A 6,909-nucleotide genomic window follows, 5' to 3' on the forward strand; every position below is an offset into this window, starting at 1 on the left:
TGTTATATTTGAAATAGGCTACAGTATTGTCTGTTTTTGCTCAATTTTGCCAACGAAAATATAAAGCTGTACATCTCGGAGCAACACTCATCTGTGATTCATTTCTGAATGAATCCACGGTTTGAATGAATCTTGTGAACCAAGGATTCAATGAACCGTTCATAAAGAGAGCCGTCTACTTCATTCCTGAATGAATCATCTGTTTAAACAAAACGAATCGAATGAATGACTCAATGACTTATTCTTTAAAGGGGTCATATGATGCGATTTCAAGTGTTTCTTTCTCTTCGGAGTGTTACAAGCTCTTGGTGCTTAAAGAAGATCTGTAAAGTTGCAAAGACTAAAGTCTCAAATCCAAAGAGATATTCTTTTTTAAAAGTTAAGAGTCTGCCACGCCTACCTAAAACTGCTCGTTCTAACACGCCCCCACATATCTACCTCACTATGTGGGAAGATTTGCATAACACCGCTCAAATGTGCACGCAAAGAAAGAAGGCATAACTTTTATTCTCGCTGTAGTATTGTTGCCGCCGCCATGTCGTGAAGACGCTGTGTGTTTCGTTGTGAAAGCGAAACTACTTTGTTTGTTCTTCCAAAAGAGGATGATATCCGCTTCGTCATACCTGGAGCTGATCAGTGCTGGTTGCTGAGGAAATACATCAACTTAGTGCTGTGGATCGCCGGCACATTTTATGGAGGACTGTTTAACGTTACTGATCCTGGGAGAGTAACGTTAGACTAAAATGCCGGCAGTTCTGACTCACGTAAGCACTTTTCATTTAAAGAATTTGCCACTGATGATTCAAACGTGAGTTTTGAGCAGTGTAGAGTAGCACTTGTTGTTTGTCGTTTCTCCGATCACAAATGCAGACATGGTTTTATGTTTACGTGGCGCGGCGCAACGCGTAAAAAGACAGTATAAGTCATTATAATCAGTAATTATGTCCCTTTTATGGAGGATTGTTTAACGTTACTGATCCTGGGAGAGTAACGTTAGACTACAATGCCGGCAGTTCTGACTCACGTCAGTACGTTTCATTTAAAGGATTTGCCACTGATGATTCAAACGTGAGTCTTGAGCAGTGTAGAGTAGCACTTGTTGTTTGTCATTTCTCCGATCACAAATGCAGACATGGTTTTATGTTTACGTGGCGCGGCGCAACGCGTAAAAAGACAGTATAAGTCATTATAATCAGTAATTATGTCCCCACTGGATGCAGCAAATGCCTGGTTTATAATGGGTTTTAATGTGTTTGTCTCGTCGCTCCGGCCGGACAGGGCAGCACAGTATGGTGAGGGGCGTAACATTTCCGTCACACGCTTGAGGTATTCGGCCAATCACAACACACTGGATAGCTGGCCAATCAGAGCACACCTCGCTTTTCAGATCGATGAGCTTTGTAAAAATCGAGCGTTTCAGAAAGACGGGGCATAGAGGAGAAACAATAATGTACAGTATGTGGAAAATAATGTGGTTTTTTAACCTTAAACCACATAAACACATTTCATTACACCAAATACACAACATAATGTTCTTTTTAGCAGCATCATATGACCCCTTTAAGACATTTACTGCCACCTTCTGGTAGTTTTAGTTTCTTATTTTCTTAGTGTCATGTTATTAAAATTAATGAATGAAATAAAGTCATAATTCACAAAAAAAATATATATATATATATATTTTCATTTGATCATTTACTCACCCTCATGTCATTTCAAAGCTACTTTTTGCCATATCTACTTGATATATATTTGTTTTTTCTAATTTAAAACAGTAATGGATGAAAGAAATATGAAAGAATCATAATCATCATAATCTGGCACAAACAAGAAACTAACAAACACATTCAAACAATTAAAAAAGAAGAATCACATATCTGGCTCATAATCAACAAGCACCTCACCCAAAGCACTAAATATGTTTTCTTATGCGCTGTCTATATTCCTCCGTCTGAGTCTCCATACTATAATGCGGACATCTTTGAATCTCTCCACAGTCAAATTAACCACTTCACTCTGAGGGAAGCATGTTTCTAGCATGGTGATAGCCTTTTGTTAGCATTATTAGCCAGTTGTTAGCATGTTTCTAGCATGATCAACATTTTACTAGCATGTTGTTAGCATTATTGGCATGTTTACTAGCATGTTGTTAGCATTATTGGCATGTTTACTAGCATGTTGTTAGCATTATTAGCCAGTTTCTAGGAGGAGATACACTGTACAATTTGGTCTCCGAAGAAGAAGAAGTTTAAATAGGATTTCAGTAAGTTGGCTTTTTCAAGGCTTTTACAGATGGGCAAAACAGCACAGAAACATATGACAGTAATTGGCCATCCAAAAGTATGCTAACTTATCAACAACTTTCTAGGAAAGGTCTATCCTCACAATCTGTCTGTGGAGGACATTAATTATATATTTGATCATTTGGCCAATTTATCTAACCTCAAGAAAATGCATTAAAGCACACAAGAACATGTACAGTAAACATGGCTTGATTAAGGCTGTAAAACAATGAGGAAAATGTCGTCACCATCGCAGATGACAACATCCAGGATTCCTGCGGCAGAGTAAGATTAATTTAATTTACATTTAACCAGTTTAATATGGAGAGGCACTGAAATGTAGACCTTCGTTTATGTGTTTTTGACCTACACTACATGACCTGAGAACAAGTTAGCTATTTAGTTTTGTATGTTAGCATCTCACTAACTTTAACATTAGCTAGTTTTAGCCAGAGAGACCTTGCTGAAGCACAAGATGACATTAACGTTCTGCTTGAGCAGATGAAAACGTTTAATTCATGAGAGTATGACAACGAATGTTTTCGTCTTCACTGGGATTGGGGTTGAACGCTTAGGAACATTTTGCTCCGTTTTGTTTGGGTTTAGGAAATGCCTGGAATCAGTCTTACAAATACCCCTGGCACATCGTTTAGCATAAACACCATCAAACCCATGAAAGATTCGGATCTCTCCATGCTTCTCTTTGGCACTGAAACCTAAAGATGTCCCCGCGCAACTGATACTCAACTGCTATTGGCTCATCTGTGTTCAAGGGGAGGGGCTTACCGATAGATCAATTGCACTGTATGGCAGTGAAGGTCCTCTCCTAAATCATGAGTTTGACAAATGGCACACAAATCCAACTCAAGCCCTGCATTCAGAGATTTGTAAAAGCATCCTTAGGGTACAGAGAAACACACCTAATAACACATGCAGGGCAGAACTAGGCCAATACAGTCTATTACTCCACATTGAGTGACCCCAACTCTTATCATGTTTAGCCATTAAAAACCATGAAATTAATGCTGAAAAGAGCCCCCTAATTCAGCTGGTCCCGAGGCAACACAAACAGACTAATCAGACTAAATATAGCTTTAATATTTGACTTTATAGGGGCGTATAACTGCATTTATTGGCTCCATCACGCAGTGAGTTGTTGCCCTGCATAATGTTCATCACTAATCAACTGTATGAAATGATAACCTAGGTCTGGGACGGGACATGTGTGTTTAATGAGTAAATAAATAATTTAAAAAAATGTAAGACCATGTCAAGTGGTTTTTGTCTATTGTCTACTCTGTTCAGACAGTATTTGTCTTTATTCTGGCATGATAATAATATCCCGTTCTTCTAGGTATCCTGATTTCTGTCTCTACAGTGGAATAAGGACGTGCAGGACTTTTGAGACACTTCTCATACAAAGATCTCAGTTCTGATTGGAAATAAATAAATAAGTAAACAACAGGACTGAAGATGTGCCACCTACCCTCATCCAGTGAAACACTGATCTCAACGCCAACTAAACTTAGAGATTCACTGGCATGCCTCGACATTGTGTGGTCTGATATGTTTGAGTCTGAAGATTCAGCCATTAACTCTAAAGTATCTAAGAAGCATGAGACTGACTTTCTTAAAGGAGCTCCACCGAAGTGGCAGAATTGTTACGCATCTGCAAACTCACAATTCGTAGAGCGGGGTTGCTTTAAAGATTTAATAAAGTTAGTTGAAAAAAGAAAAAGAAAAAACCGCCTGATCACTGAAGTTTCTTTACAATGCCAGTCTGGCAGCGGAGGCTCAACTCTCGCCATGCAGGTGCTTTGGCATTTCCGGAAAGATCTCAGATGTGCCAGAGTGATCGATTCAGATCTAGACACCGAACAGCTGGCGAAACAAGTGCTGGACCTTTTTCTGCTGTCTAATGAACAACATGCTGAACACGATCAGAAAACGGTGCTGCTGTTACTGGACATTAAGGAAAACACAAACGATGAGCTGTTATTCAAGAGTATTCTCCGGCAAAAACTGAATGAAGAAATACGTGAGAGGAGCATCAGCACAGACACTCCAGCTGTGATCATTTTTAATTGCAGCCCTACAGGCTCTCCTACCAGTGTTCGTCCAACAGATGCTGTGAAACTGTCAATGAAGCTCTCAACAGAGGAGAGGAAGAGGTTTGATCAGAAAAAGGAGGAGCTAAAAAAGAAATACAAAAAACTGTCACACAAGTTTCTTGCCTTTAACATCATGCAGGGAGGTTTCCAGAAAGAAGATGCAGAGAAACTGATCACAGAAGAAATGGTGAATCATATTGAAAAGGACACAAAGTCCAGCAGCACAAGACTCCTCAGTTTTTTGGCTTTGATAAACTCGTATGTCCCAGGTTCACACTTGTCGAAGCTTGTCTGTGAGGATTTCATTAAAGAAGAAGAATGGTCCACTGATGAAGGAAAACCTTTGCTGGAAACGATAATGAAGCCTTCCGAGGATCTCCTAGTAACATACTCAGAAGGAGAACAAGAAGACCAATGCATTTGTCTGGCTCATCCAATGATTGCTGATGCCTGTCTAAAACTGTTCACTGAGCACAATGTGACAAGATCTGACATCGCTCTCGACTTCTTGAACAGCATGGTGAAAGGAAAGGAGAGCAATTACAGACAGATTTGCAAGAAGATATTCATCACAAGACTTGAGACAGAACAAGGAAAGGAGCAGTTTTCCAGACTGATTCTTGACATCATGCATGAAAGTGAAAATACTGCTAACCAATGCATTCATTTGTTGGAGTTGGCTTTAGAGTTGTTCTCCAAAGACCCTTATTATCCCCAAACACTTGCACGTTTGTATTACATTAAGATAAAAGAGGACAACAAATATGAAAAGGCAGAAAAATGGGCAGAAGAGGCCATTAACCGAGATCCCAAAAAATCTGATATCAAGGACACATTGGGGCAAGTCCACAAACACCACCTGCTGAGTCAATCTCAAAGACAATCCCTAGCCGTTAAAGAGTGTTTGGCCATTACAAAGTCCGCCATTGATGCATTCAAAGATGAAGAGAAAGCAGCTGAAGTCGAGTCAGAAGAAAACACCAAATTCAATAACAGAGGCTGCTTTGGATTTCTCCAGGTGTGCAATGTCATTCATGAAATGCGTCCAAATCCAAAAAACCCTCTTGAACAACAACACAGTGATTTCATCAGCGGTCTCAGAGGTGCTGTTGAGTCTAGATATGATTTCTTTGAATGGTATCTGGCATTCTCAAGAAGAAACATTAAAAAACAGGAACCAGACTACTTTCATGAAGATGTTGAGGAGTGCTACAATAAATATTTTACACAGGGAGAGCAGACTGCTGAAACGACCCTGAATGAGAAAAAGATGAAGTCTTTTGGAGGACTGCTTCATTTCCTAAAATCAGATCACATCAATGTGCTTAAAGAACATCCGCGTGCACTTAAACATCCACGATCTGATAATGAAACCCAAACCGTTCTCTACATTCTTGCCAACATCGTCTTGAGTCAGTCGGGCAAGCCGTGTGAACAAGCAGAAGAGCTTCAGGCCAAGTTACAGGAACTTTGGCTGAGAGAAATGCAAGACAGAAGCCCAGAGTTTTACCTCTTGATTCTTTTGCTCTTTTGGCCCGATGAAGCACAGCCAGGAATCACAAACCCTCCAAACCTTGAAAAGTGTGTCCAATACATGGGTCAGTCATATGAGAGAAAGTATCAGAAATACCTCCGCCGTCGCTACCTGGTGCCTCTGTTCTTCTTTGGGAAAGAGAAAGGTTTGCAGAGACTGGTTCACACCTCAAAACTACATCATATTGATCTGGAGCTCCTCACTGAAGGACATAGAAATGCAGACATTGAATGTCTTCAGCGTATCAACGGAGAGGTCAAGAATCACAGAGTGTTTGCAGTTAGAGATGGCCAGCAGATTCCAGTCACTCCTCACAATCCGTCCAGTGCGTGCAAACCAGGCCAGGTGTCTTTCTACCTGGGCTTCACCATCAGCGGACCAGGAAGGGGGGAGACAAGTTGATGATAATTATTAGTTATAAATAGAGTTCAGTCATGGTACATTGGTCACTTATTTTTAGAGGAATGTAGAGAGCGATAAATAAATATAAAGATTTATGATTCTGGTGGTGGGTCTGTAAATTCTAATTATTTTCAAGTGTTTTAACCGCTTAATATTTAGTAATCTAGTGAAACAAAATGCTGTTGGACACTGTTTTTTATTTATATCATATACACACGAGATGCATTTGTTATCTGTTGTATGGACACATTTATTCCAGTAGAAGCCAGAGAGCTGATTATTAATTATGCACAGTGTGCTACTTTGAGATGTATCTGTTATTGTTTGATGTGTGGCTACATTTATTTAAATAAAAAGCAACATTACTATTGCACTTGCTGTCCCTCTGCATTCAGAATGTATCTTTAGCAAAGCAGTATACAACAAATCCAAACACAATTATGTCTCATCATCATTAGATTAGTGTTGTTCACAATCATAATCTTGTTCTGTGTTTAGCTGGACTTGCTGAAATCACAGACCAACGCAAACATTGTTCACCATTTATCTTGTTAGCCTAATGATGATGAATAAACTGAAA

Source organism: Sinocyclocheilus grahami, unplaced genomic scaffold (assembly GCF_001515645.1).
Source record: "Sinocyclocheilus grahami isolate Dianchi unplaced genomic scaffold, SAMN03320097.WGS_v1.1 scaffold3922.1, whole genome shotgun sequence".
NCBI lineage: Eukaryota > Metazoa > Chordata > Actinopteri > Cypriniformes > Cyprinidae > Sinocyclocheilus > Sinocyclocheilus grahami.